We start from the raw sequence: 12529 nt of genomic DNA, 5'->3' as shown, positions 1-12529 counted from the left end.
TTCATAAAAGTTAAACACATTAAATTTACACTACAACATTTTCCTTATCTTATCAAACTATTATGTGAATTATTAAACCATAAAATATAACATTTATAATAATATATTATTTAATTATTATGTGAATTAATATACTATAATTATTACATTTATAATATTATATTACTTTTATTTATTTAATTATTATGTGAATTATTAAACCATAAAATATAACATTTATAATATTACATTACTTTTATCTATCCACCTATTATGTGAATCATCAAACCCTAACCATTTAACAAACACTTTATTACCTTTCTTTCTCAATATTTTTTCAACCAAATACTCATCCTTATATTTAGTTTTCAATAATTCTGGTTCATAAAATCTTCCTCTAACTTCTTCATTGTTTAAATGTTTAATTTTATATGTTGGTGGATTAGATGGTATAACCTCATTAATAACAAACACTTCTGTTGACCAATTTGGTGTATATCCTTTTTCAAACAAACCTTTAATTTTACTTATACGAACATAATCACCAATCTTATACTTTAACTTAACAGATTTATATTCTTTCTTATACACTTTTTTCAATATCGCATGCTCATTTTTCTTATTCACTTCTACAGGTTTCATACCAATTGTTCTATGTACTTTGTTATTATATTCATCAACCAAACCTTGCAATATTTTTAACCACTTATAATTACCTTGAACAGTGAATTTCTTCCACATATTTTGTTTAAGTGTTTTGTTAAATCTTTCAACAACAGAAGCTTTTTTACCACTATATGTTGAGTAATGATTGATATTGTTTTTTCCCATCAAATCTTCAAATTCTTTATTATAAAACTCTTTACCTTGATCAGTTTGTAAATTATTAGGTTTTCTAATTTTTAACACTGATTCAAATGCTTCTGTAACATTCTTACTACTCTTATCTTTAACAGGAACAGCAAATGCATATTTTGAAAACACATCTATAATCGTTAGCAAATACTTATAACCTTTATTTAATTTTGAAACACCTTTTAACACACCACTATCCATTTCCACAAGATCTGCTTGCCATAAATCATCTATACCTTTAACAATAACACTTAACCTAGGATATTTTTTCTAGATGGTTTATGAATTTCTTCTATAATGTCTTCTCTAATACCTTCACCTTCATATAGTCAATCGGGTTTTTTAATGAATTGAGATTTATTAACACCACATACAACACATATACCTTTCTTAATATATCTTCCATTCTTTGTTTGTTCTATTCTTATGTTATCTATTTTTGTATCTGTTGATTTCTTACACTTAACACAATACATCATACTATTTATTATATGGAAAATTATTAGCCTCAATCTATAATTGAAACACTATATCAACTAACATCATTCTAAAGATCGGCCTAATTCAAATTATAACTCAAGCATATGTTTATGTTTGTTTGATGCTGTTGTCGATATTTGATGATTAATACTATAATTAACGGGTGTCGATATTTGATGATTAATACTATAATTAACGGATGTCGATATTTGATGATTAATACTATAAATAACGGGTATCGGTATTTGATGATTAATACTATAATTAATGCTGTTGTTGGTATTTGTTCATTAATACTATAATTGATCATGAACTTCAATCTATAATTCAATCTATAATCAATCTATATAATAACTTCAACAATTCAAACACTTTTCATCTATATAATTTAATCAATATAACATTCTATAACTTAGTCTATAATTCGAACAATAATTCAATCTATATAACAATTTATAATTCATCTGTATAATTCAATTTAGAATGTTGTTATATAGATTGAATTAAAATGTTGTTATATAGATTGAATTAGAATGTTGTTATATAGATTGAATATAGCAAATGGTTTTATGAAAGCTCTCTTTCTATATACATAATAACTTGCAATGGTTGCCCTTCTTCCATAGCTGAATTCTTATTTGCTTGAAACGTAATTATATCACCCTTTTTAATGTTTACAGGTAAATTTTCAATCAAAGTATCACCTAAATATATCTCTAGAAAGTATTTATCCAAACTTAATTCCATGTGCATTATTTTCCCATTATAGAGAAATTTGTAACCATTAGAGAGATTAAATATTCTAAAGATTGGTTCCTTAACATTTTTAACTCTCAATCGACATATTAGGGGTATAGTTTCTTTCTGCATAATCAATTTAGTAGTATCCATCCTAATCTTTTGAAAATCATCTTTCTTTATATATGTGTCTTGTAATGTTTTTAATACATCTTCAAATTTGTTTCTATCACCTTCCAATTGACTATTAACATTACTATTTATTAAATCTAGCTGTTGTAAAGTTACTACATCATGTTGGTCAATTGCATCACTTACATTAACAAGTCTTTTGCTTTTGAAATCAACCCATGTTATATTATTTGATGTAAAAACTTCACTTACATGATTGAGGTTTGTAGTCCTTATGTAATGTTTTTCTGTTCTGTTTTTAGTATTACCAAAAATATCCATATTTATTGTATAATAATTTGAGTTATTTAACAGCAAGTAAAACACTTATACGAGCTCCACCAAAATCAATCAAATCACCATTCTCATCTTTAATTGAAACTTTGAAATTATTAAATTTATTGTGATGTATTGGGAAAAATATCTTTTCATTAGGTTCATATATAATTGGTTCTCTAAACTCTGCATTTGTTCTAAATGTTGAAATTAAGTCTGTTTCGTTGTGTGTTGTATCATTGTGTTTTAAAATCATACCTTCTGCTAAATCACTGAATATTTATAGTATCAAACGGATGAAACTTTGGTGGCTTATCTCCAACATGTTCTATATTATTAGTTAACTTTTTCTCACTAAAACCTAATACAGTATTAATGGTATCTAAGGTTATATCACAAACCTCACTAAATATTTTAACTCTATTTCTCTTCCTGTTTTCCGTAATTTCAAAAGTATCTTTGAATTCATCAGTGTAGAATGGAAGGTTTGATTTAATATATTCTTCTAATTCTTTTAAACTATATTGACCAGGTTGAACTATGGCTTGTCTTGTAACTTCAGGTTCTTCAGTGCAAAATGTTAATTTATTATTTTTTCTGTAATGTTTGGAGTTAAGTATGTTGTGTAAAATCCTGCAACAGCTACTTCTAAATCGTTTTCAAATGGGTAATGCAATGACATGTTTAATACAGATGAATAACCATTTAAATTAAATACCTTCATTATTTATATAATAAATAACTAATATGGATAATTGGGATATTAAAGTAAGGTTAACAGAAGAAACGGCGAACAGAAAGAGGAATGGTGAGTTGTTACCTGATGATATAAGATGTTTAATAGTTGGGCCTAGTGGTTGTGGTAAAACGACGTAAATGATTGATAATTTTTTGTTGGCACCTAAATGGTTAAAATATGCAAATGTTTATATATATTCTAAAAGTTTAAATCAACCTAAATACCAACACTTAATACAACTTTTTCGAGATATAGAACGCAATATTAAAGATACAGTAGCAATAATAAAAGGAAACAATGAAGAGATTATTCCATTAGATGAATGTGAGGACTATTCTGTGGTAGTATTTGATGATTTCATATTAGAAGAACAAAATCACGTTAGAGAATATTTTACTCGAGGTCGTCATAAGGGTTTGAACTGTTTCTATCTTGGACAAACATATTCTAAAGTGCCAAAACAATTAATTAGGGACAACTTAAACTTTATTTGTATATTTAGACAGGACAATGTAAATTTAAAACATATATATGATGAATTTGTTGCATCTGATATGTCGTTTGAAAAATTACAATTATTATGTAGCAAGTGTTGGAGTGAAGAACATGGTTTCTTAACAATAGATATGACTAGGAAGGTGAATAATGGTAAATATAGAAATAAAATTAAAGAATTTCTAAAAGTGTAAACAAAACGTACATGAATGCAGGTGAACGTATATGTTATGTTATGTTATGTTATGTTATGTTATGTTATGTTTTTATTTTTTCTTTATATAATAAATGGATGTTAATAAAGCTAAGAAGTATATTAAGTTAAAAGAAGAACTTATTAAAAGATTTAAGGAAATTAAACAAAGTAATCGAAGTAAGTATGAAAAATTTAAAGAACAAGATCAGCCTGTTATTGATGCAATTAAAGATTTAGGGCAAGATATATCAAAAGTAGCAGAAGAAAATAAAAATCTAATTCAAGAGTTAGTTCCAGTTGTGTATAAAAGTACGAGAGTGGATTCAAGCTTATTAGAAACACCGCCTATGTATGATAGTTCTATAAATGAAAGTGATACGCCTATAACAGAAGAAATAAAACACATGAAAAAACAAATTAAATATAAAGTAGAAGGAATAGAATCTTTAGCAACAACTCATTTTGGTAATATTGCTTCAAGATATTATGCAACTAGAGATGATAAAAGTTTTGGAATACAGCCATATGATGAAGATGGGAAAATTGTACATATGATAGGAAATGCGGAAGTTAAAATTCATGGTGATGATTTAGTTATTAATAATCGACATTATACAGGAACAGAAGGTTTATGGGAATTATTGACAAAACATAATCCAACAAATTATAATGATGATGATCTAGAAAAACATAAACAAATAGTAATTGATTCTAGTGTTGCATTTCATAATAATGATCCGAATACAAGAAAACAAAAATCTAGTAAAAGTAAAAAATATAAAGAGATTATCAAACCTATTTGGGATGAATATATAAAACCAACAACACCTTCAAAAAAGACACCAAAATCTGGAGAAGGAATAAAGGTATATAACGAATTATCAAAAGAATACATATGGATGGATGATGTGAGAAAACTGATTGATCGCTTGATTGTTATTGATGGGGAAGAAAAATCTGGAAATGATAACTTTTATAATGAGAAAGTAGGTATTATGGATATGATTAATTCTAAACTTGCACAATTTATACCTAATGATCCAAAAGGTATAGGTTATTTGATAAAGATTTTGAATACGCTGCCACCAAAATTTTGGAATAGTGAAAAGTATGGAAAAGTATTAGTAAATGATTTGATTAATAAACTTCCATTTGAGTTGCATATTCCAGGATTTCAATATTGTGGTCCGGGTACAAAACTTCAAAAAAGGTTAGAGAGAGGTGATGAAGGTATTAACCCATTAGATGAGGCTTGTAAAGAACATGATATATACTATAGGGATAATAAAGATACAGAATCAAGACATATTGCAGATAAGGAATTAGAAAATAAAGCTTGGGAAAGAGTTTTTGATAAAGATGCTAATTTAATAACTGAAAAACTACCTGCTCTTGGAGCTGCTTTAGTGATGAATACAAAAGTAAGATTTGGTTTAGGTTTATAAGTAATGAAAGTAAGATTTGGTTTATAAGTATTTTTTAGATTTAGGTTTATAAGTATTTTTTAGATTTAGGTTTATATGTACTTTTTATGGAAATTTTTCATAAAAAGCTTTTAATTATATAATAAATATGCAGTTAACAGGTTTTACATTTACGATTCCTAATCAGGAACTTAAACAATTAAATATAGATCACATTTTAACTAACAAACAACTCAAACAAAAGGAAGCAAAACTAAGTAAAGGACAATGTATGTCTCTATCTCTTTCTATACCACAACTTAAGAAAATAAACAAAGAAATGAAGGCAAATGATAATAAAGTTCATTATGGTGGTTTTGTATTTACTATTCCAACGATTTTAGCTTTAATAGGTGCTCTAGGTTCTGTTGCTGGAGGTGTGGCTGCTATTGCTAAGACTGTAGATGATGCAAAAAAGAATAAAATGGAATTAGAGGAACAAAAGCGACATAACTTAGCAATGGAAGAAAAACAAGGGGGTAAGCTTTCAAGAAACGTAAACTCCAAAACAGTAAAGAAAAAGAAGAAATTAAACCTTTAAGTAATTTAGATCTAATACAACTTGTTAAAACACTTAAGATAAGAAACTTTAGAGGTGTATTTATGAGTGATGAATTGCCTAAACAACCAAGGAAGAATGAGTGTGGTATTGTTAATTTTGATACGTCTAAAAATATAGGAACGCATTGGATTTGTTATTGGAAAAAAGGAAATAGAAAGTATGTGTTTGATTCATTTGGAGGTAATCCGCCAAAAACTCTCGTAAAATATCTTGGTCATAATATAGAGTACAATAGCAGCCGTATACAACATTTTAACGAGATAATTTGTGGACATTTATGCATTATAGTGTTAAAAATGTTTACAGATGGGTATAGTTGTTCAGAAATTATTAGTCAGGTGAATAGGAATAAGGATATTTGGAGAAGTTATATTTAAGTTTTTATGGGTTTAATTCATATAACGATTACAAATATTTTTTAATAATAAATATGGATAAGATAGAATCATATGAATTACAATCCTTTAAACCTAATCAAAAAACAATCGAGAATTTAAATAAGCCAAACAGGTCTATTGAATTTGATATTGACGTGGGTGATGGCTTCATACATCCTTATTATGCTGATATGTATGTAACTTTTGAAATTAGAGGTAGAGATGGTAATGGAGAATATACTACTGGTCAAAATATTAGACTTATTAATAATTTCTTCCCACATTTGTTTTCTCAAATTCAAGTTAGTAAGCATGGTCAGATATTAGATATTATAGATTATCCTGGTTTAACTTCAACAGCTGTAAACACATGTACGATTTCAAAACCAGAGGCAAATCACTATGATGAATGTGGATGGGAAGGAATTACGTGGGCAAGAACAGATGAGGAAATAGTGTTTTTGCTAAGACTTTTGCCAGGATTTTGTTCAGATTTTAAAGATATTATGTGGAAAGGAGGATTGAAATATACATTTAAAAGAAGTGGTTCTGATGATAATGCATTTGCTATTTGGAAAACAAAAGAGCAGGATGGAACATATGAGAATGATCAACCGCATCCAGGTAAAATTAAGATTACAAATATGGAGTTAAGAATGCCTATTGTTAATTATGAACCTAACTATGCCACCTTGTTAAGATCAAATATGTTAAAAGAAGGTAAAATTCCTATTTCATTCAACACGTATCAATGTTTGCAGAAGACTGTTAGTGGGAAGTATTTAGAATTCGATTTAACTACACAATTTAACTCAAGTGAATTTGATATGCCTAATTTTGTGATTGCCCTTTTCCAAACTGATAGAAATGATAATCAAGAAAGAGATTCAAGTTATTTTGATCATTGTAAAGTTCAGAATATCCATTTTCGTAATTCTAGAAATGAATCTTTCCCATTAGAATCTTTAAACTTAGATTTTGCAAAACATAAGTATTTGAAAGTTTATGAAATGTATACGGTATATAAGCGAGCTACAATTGGAAATACTGAGATGTTTTATTATCCTAAGGAATTTTTAGAAAATAGGCCGATGTTCGTAATTAACACAAGCAAGCATAAATCAGTAACTGTAAGTGATAGAACTAATTTGAAACTGACTGTTAATTTTGAAAGCGATGTACCAGATAAAACAATTTGCTATGTTGTTATGATTGGTAAGAAAAATTTAGAGTATGATGTTGAGAAAGAAAAAATAATTGAGAAGATATAAATCAATTATATGTTTATTAGATTTGTTTAGTTTGTAAGTGTTTTTATGACAATATCATAAAAACTTATTTAATAAAATGATTTTTCCAGATAACATTCCACGTGAGAATTTAATTGTGTTAATTGAAGATACTATATTAAATCTTGAGAAGTTATGAATGAAAAACAAAAGGAAGTTTAAGAGAATAAAATGTGTTTATATTACTCTTATTACGTTATCAATTCTATTATCAGCTTCTATAGGGTTCATCAATGTGTTTATTCCTGTTACAGTATATTCAATTATTACAACTGCATTTGCTTCGGCTTCTGCTGTTATCACTGGTCTATCAACACGGTTTAATATAGCTTCAAAGAAAGAATATTATAAAAATATGGTAAATCGAATTGGGTTGTTTAAAGATGAGCTTAATGTAATTAAGCTCATGAATGGTGAATTAACAGATGAAAATGTAAGAGATATTGTTAACAGAATCAATGACATACTTATCGAAATTCGAGGCTATTAGAAACTGATTTTTAAAAAGTTTTAATATAATAAATACGATGGCGAGTCATATTGAACTTTTAAATAAACTTGGAAGTCTTGAACAAAAACAGGTTATTGGATTAAGAGAATTAGAATTAAATACAGAATATAAGATTGTGAAAATGGAAAAGATTAAAACTAAGTTTGGAAAGAGCATTTTAGTTGAATGTGAGGAGTTTAAGGTATTTCTTCCACCTAGATTTACAAAACACTTAACAGATAAAATGATTGATGAGATCGTTAAAGATGGAATAAAAATCAAATACACTGGTTTAAAAGATAACTATCCAACTGTTGAGTTCTGTATGTGAATTTCAAATGATAATCGGTTTTGTAAATCCAAAAAATGATCAAAAATATATTGTCAGAAGTAAAAAATGGAGTGAATAGAATGGATCCTCAAAAGAAATTTATACTTACTAATAACTTTAATGTAATTGTGAAAAATGTGCAGACCGAAGTTCAAGTAGTTTTTGACATTAACGGCTGTCTATTCAGCTTGAATTATGATCAGTGGACAGAGTTTAAGAAGTCATTGTTTCCTATTTGAGGTTAGCAGAAGATTCCATTATCAGTATCCGAACTTGTAACAATCAATATACTAATTTGTAAGTATTATGTAATTATGTAGAATTTAGTTAACTTTTATGGTAAAATCATAAAAGTGTTTTGTAATTTTATTTTACTAAATTTAGTGATTTTTATAACTAGATTTAGTGATTTTTTGTTTTTGTAACTAGATTTAATGATTTTTTGGTTTTTGTAACTAGATTTAGTGACTTTTTTGTAACTAGATTTAGTAATTGAATGCATTAGAAGTTATTATGAGTAAGATAGAAGTTATTTGAGATGTGATAGAAGTTATTTGGGGGATAAAAAGTGTTAAAAATTATTAGGGGGTAGATTAGAAGATATTTGGAAGCAGGGGTGTGCTATGTTATTGAGGGGTGGGGATGAAAGTGCGCTAGAACATACATTTATCCCCTACTCATGCTCATGTTGCAGGTTTTTTGCTGCGGACTGTACCATCAGCTATTGTAATTTCAAAACGTACAGTCACGAAAGAAAAAAATTTCAGTTGACAAAATGTCTTTTCCTAAAAAAAAATAGCAATAAATTAACCTATTAGAGTACCGATATTGGCAAGTTATCAAATTATAACTATTCTAAGGATACCAATAAAAAATCCAAAGTAATGAATTTGTTCCCGAGATGTTGGCAAGAAAAAATTGTCAACTGTTAAATACTTTCTTTTCTGGGTATACATAAATATAGAGATAAACAGGATGAATAAATTCACCTGTTTGTCCAAGAATAACAAATTCAATAGGTCCTTCAGAGGCTAATGTGGAAATAGGACGATATTCAGAATTTGTAGTTGCTTCAATAACTGTTTGTGTCATTGGTATAGAAAAGAAATCAAATTCGTTGGTACAACATTCAGAAGTATTTGAATTTAGAAGCGCCATTATGAAAAGTTATCTCTTATATTGTTGTTATATGCGATTGTTTTCACTTTTGGTTTTAATTTGGGGTTATATATCGAGAGGTATAATAATTAAATTGTATATATTAAATTTAAAAAAGAGTTTTAATAGAGTTAATTTTTAATGTGAATTTATGTGTTTGTGAATGAATTATTTTATGCACTTGATAAGTTTAGTATAAATAGATTTTTTGACACATACCTGGTATGTTTTGATAAGGATGAAGTTTTTATTTTTATGCTATTGATTGCTGCTTAGGTCCGATCCTGAAGTCGTTTTAGTTGCTGGCAAATTATTACCAACGTAGACAGAGTACTGATGACTAGTAGTTGTTATTAGTTATATAGTGATTATGCCAAACACCCATTGTTTCGTTGGAGTTGGAGTAAATACAATAGGAGTTGTTATGTTTATGATAACGATAGATAGAAATACAGATTTAACTTTATGAACTACCTAAACTGCATTAACTTTTGGATTTGTCAAAACTCCCTTTTTTGAAATTGCCTAATTTCTTATATTAGGATTTTTGCTGAGGTTAATAATTTAATAGCTCTTGGACGTGACGTAAAGCCACATGCAGTAATGAAGTATTTTGAGTCCGGGTTTTAGCAGTTTTAAAACAAATTTTGGAATTTAGGTAGGAAGAAGAATGTTTATGCTAGCTTTTTGTAATGAGTTTAATTATGTAAGTAAAGCTATTATAAGCGCATAAAACAAATTTAGAAACATGATTGTATAATAGTTACATTGTAATTTAATTTTTTAAATACAATTGTTTACAAATGAACTTATTTTTTATTTTATAACTCAAAAATGAAAATTAGATTTAACTAGAAAATAAAATTTAAGATTGGTATTGCCACAATATGTTTACGCTTTATTGGTGGTCCAAATTTTACAATTGCAGGAGCCTTCCTTTTGCGTGACCATCTCTTACCGCTATCCGTTAGCAACTGTCCAACTTTATTAATAGCCTTTGTCTTTAAACTATCACCAGCTTATTTTACTCGCGCATGAACAGATTCTTTAAATGGACGATTTTCTAATACATCACCCGCAAATTGTATACCAGCTTGTAATGTTTGACGCCCTACTGTTTTTGGACCTGGTTTAAGAAATGGTAATGCAAGCCGAAATAACGCTTTATAAATTACCTATATCATGTACCGTTTGATATACAGTTCGTGAGAAGTCTAGTATTCCACGTCCACAGTGATAAGAAACACTTTTTGATGGTATTTTTATTATTTAACAGATGCAAAGAGCGTTTAAAATGTAGTGTCACATTTGTGTCCCTGAATGAAATAGCAAATTTTGCCCTGCGTAATCTTTTAATGGTATATCGATTGTGTTAAAACAGTATTTGCAAGTGGCATATAATGAATATCCTGAAAGGTAATTGTTTGAAATTTACCATATTTAATATGAGAGATTGTCGCTCTAAGTAATAACGGTGCTTTTGTATCGCCTAAAAATTGATATTGTATAACATCCGTATAAATAAGAATTTGATACGGATATCCGATATTTAGGTATGGTTGCTTGAATCAGCGACGTTCTATAACAAACTAATTGTAAAGCTAATGTAGGTGACAGTGTAAGTGATTGTACACATTCATCACATTCAACATGTAGAATATTTGAAAAACTAAATCTTGCAAATGTTGATACTTTATTTAATTCATCTAATAAATGATGAATGTTTGGATAATATCCAATAACAATTTTACTTTTCATAAGGGCTGCATTTTAAAATTTGTACCATATAAGATTTTCGCCTTCGTAACATTGTAACATGTTAATGGAATATGTACTTCACTTAATCCTGATAATCATATATTATTTTTAATTGATTAATAAAACGTGTCGGACTGTTTCTAAGACAAACATCTGCAGTAGCATTTGAAACTAATTCTCCAGGTACGTAATTCACTCTAGATTCTCATTCCTTCACTTCATAATGTTTGTCATCAGCTTGGCTATCCCATAAACATAAAAAACATTGGTACTTCGTGTAACCGCACTGCAGTCCTAATAAAATACCAACTACCTTGAGATCACAATATATTTGCCAACAATGGTCCTTGTAATTTATAAGATTTAGCAAAGTTGACATGGTGTCATAGGATTCCTTAATCTTCACTGAGTGCGCAAGTGGTATAGAAGGTTTTTTATTTCCATTATGTAAAAGGACAGCTTTAAGGCTGACCTTTGACGCGTCGATAAATAACCTCCATTCTTCTGGAACGTAAGGAATTCCTAGCTCCGCCATCAACCCATTTATATCCGTACATACGCACACATTATCTTGCATTGAGAAATAGCTTGAAAATTGAACATGCCTTTTCCTGTACACTGATATGTTCGTTTCTGCATCCAATAAGTTCCACTGCTGGAGCCTTGATCCCAGAAGTTCCGCCTCTTGTTTTGTCAGGTGCAAATCACGGACTAGGTCATTAAGTTCACATTGCCGGATGAAATGTGGCTCGCGAACACAGTCAGGGATGAACGTTGGATCCTTGGATGTATCCTCGTCGCCAAAAGTGCCTTTACATCGCCGTGACGGGTATGTGACTGCGCAGTACTCTAAGGAAGGGATGGTTGCATAAGAATTTGTGATTAATTTTGAAGAGTTTTTATTTTGACTAGGGAAATAACGTAGGTATAGAGAGTAAAGGCACAGATTTCAAGCATCAGTGCACTGTCATCTCTGTTTTTCAATTTATTGCCTTATATGTTAAGTTAAAAATCACAACATCTGTCACTTATGGCGTAGATCATAAATTGCCACTTTAGCTTATTTATCCAAACACTAATCTCCAGACATGATGTAGAGAGAAAAGAAAGAAAAAGATACAACATCTGTAAGATTTATGTAATTCACTAAGAAACTATAGGGACTGACTGAG

Source organism: Thermobia domestica, chromosome 6, assembly GCF_964235325.1.
Source record: "Thermobia domestica chromosome 6, izTheDome1.hap1.1, whole genome shotgun sequence".
Taxonomy (NCBI): domain Eukaryota; kingdom Metazoa; phylum Arthropoda; class Insecta; order Zygentoma; family Lepismatidae; genus Thermobia; species Thermobia domestica.
The sequence above is the reverse complement of the archived record's forward strand: the minus strand, read 5'-3'. Positions refer to the sequence as shown.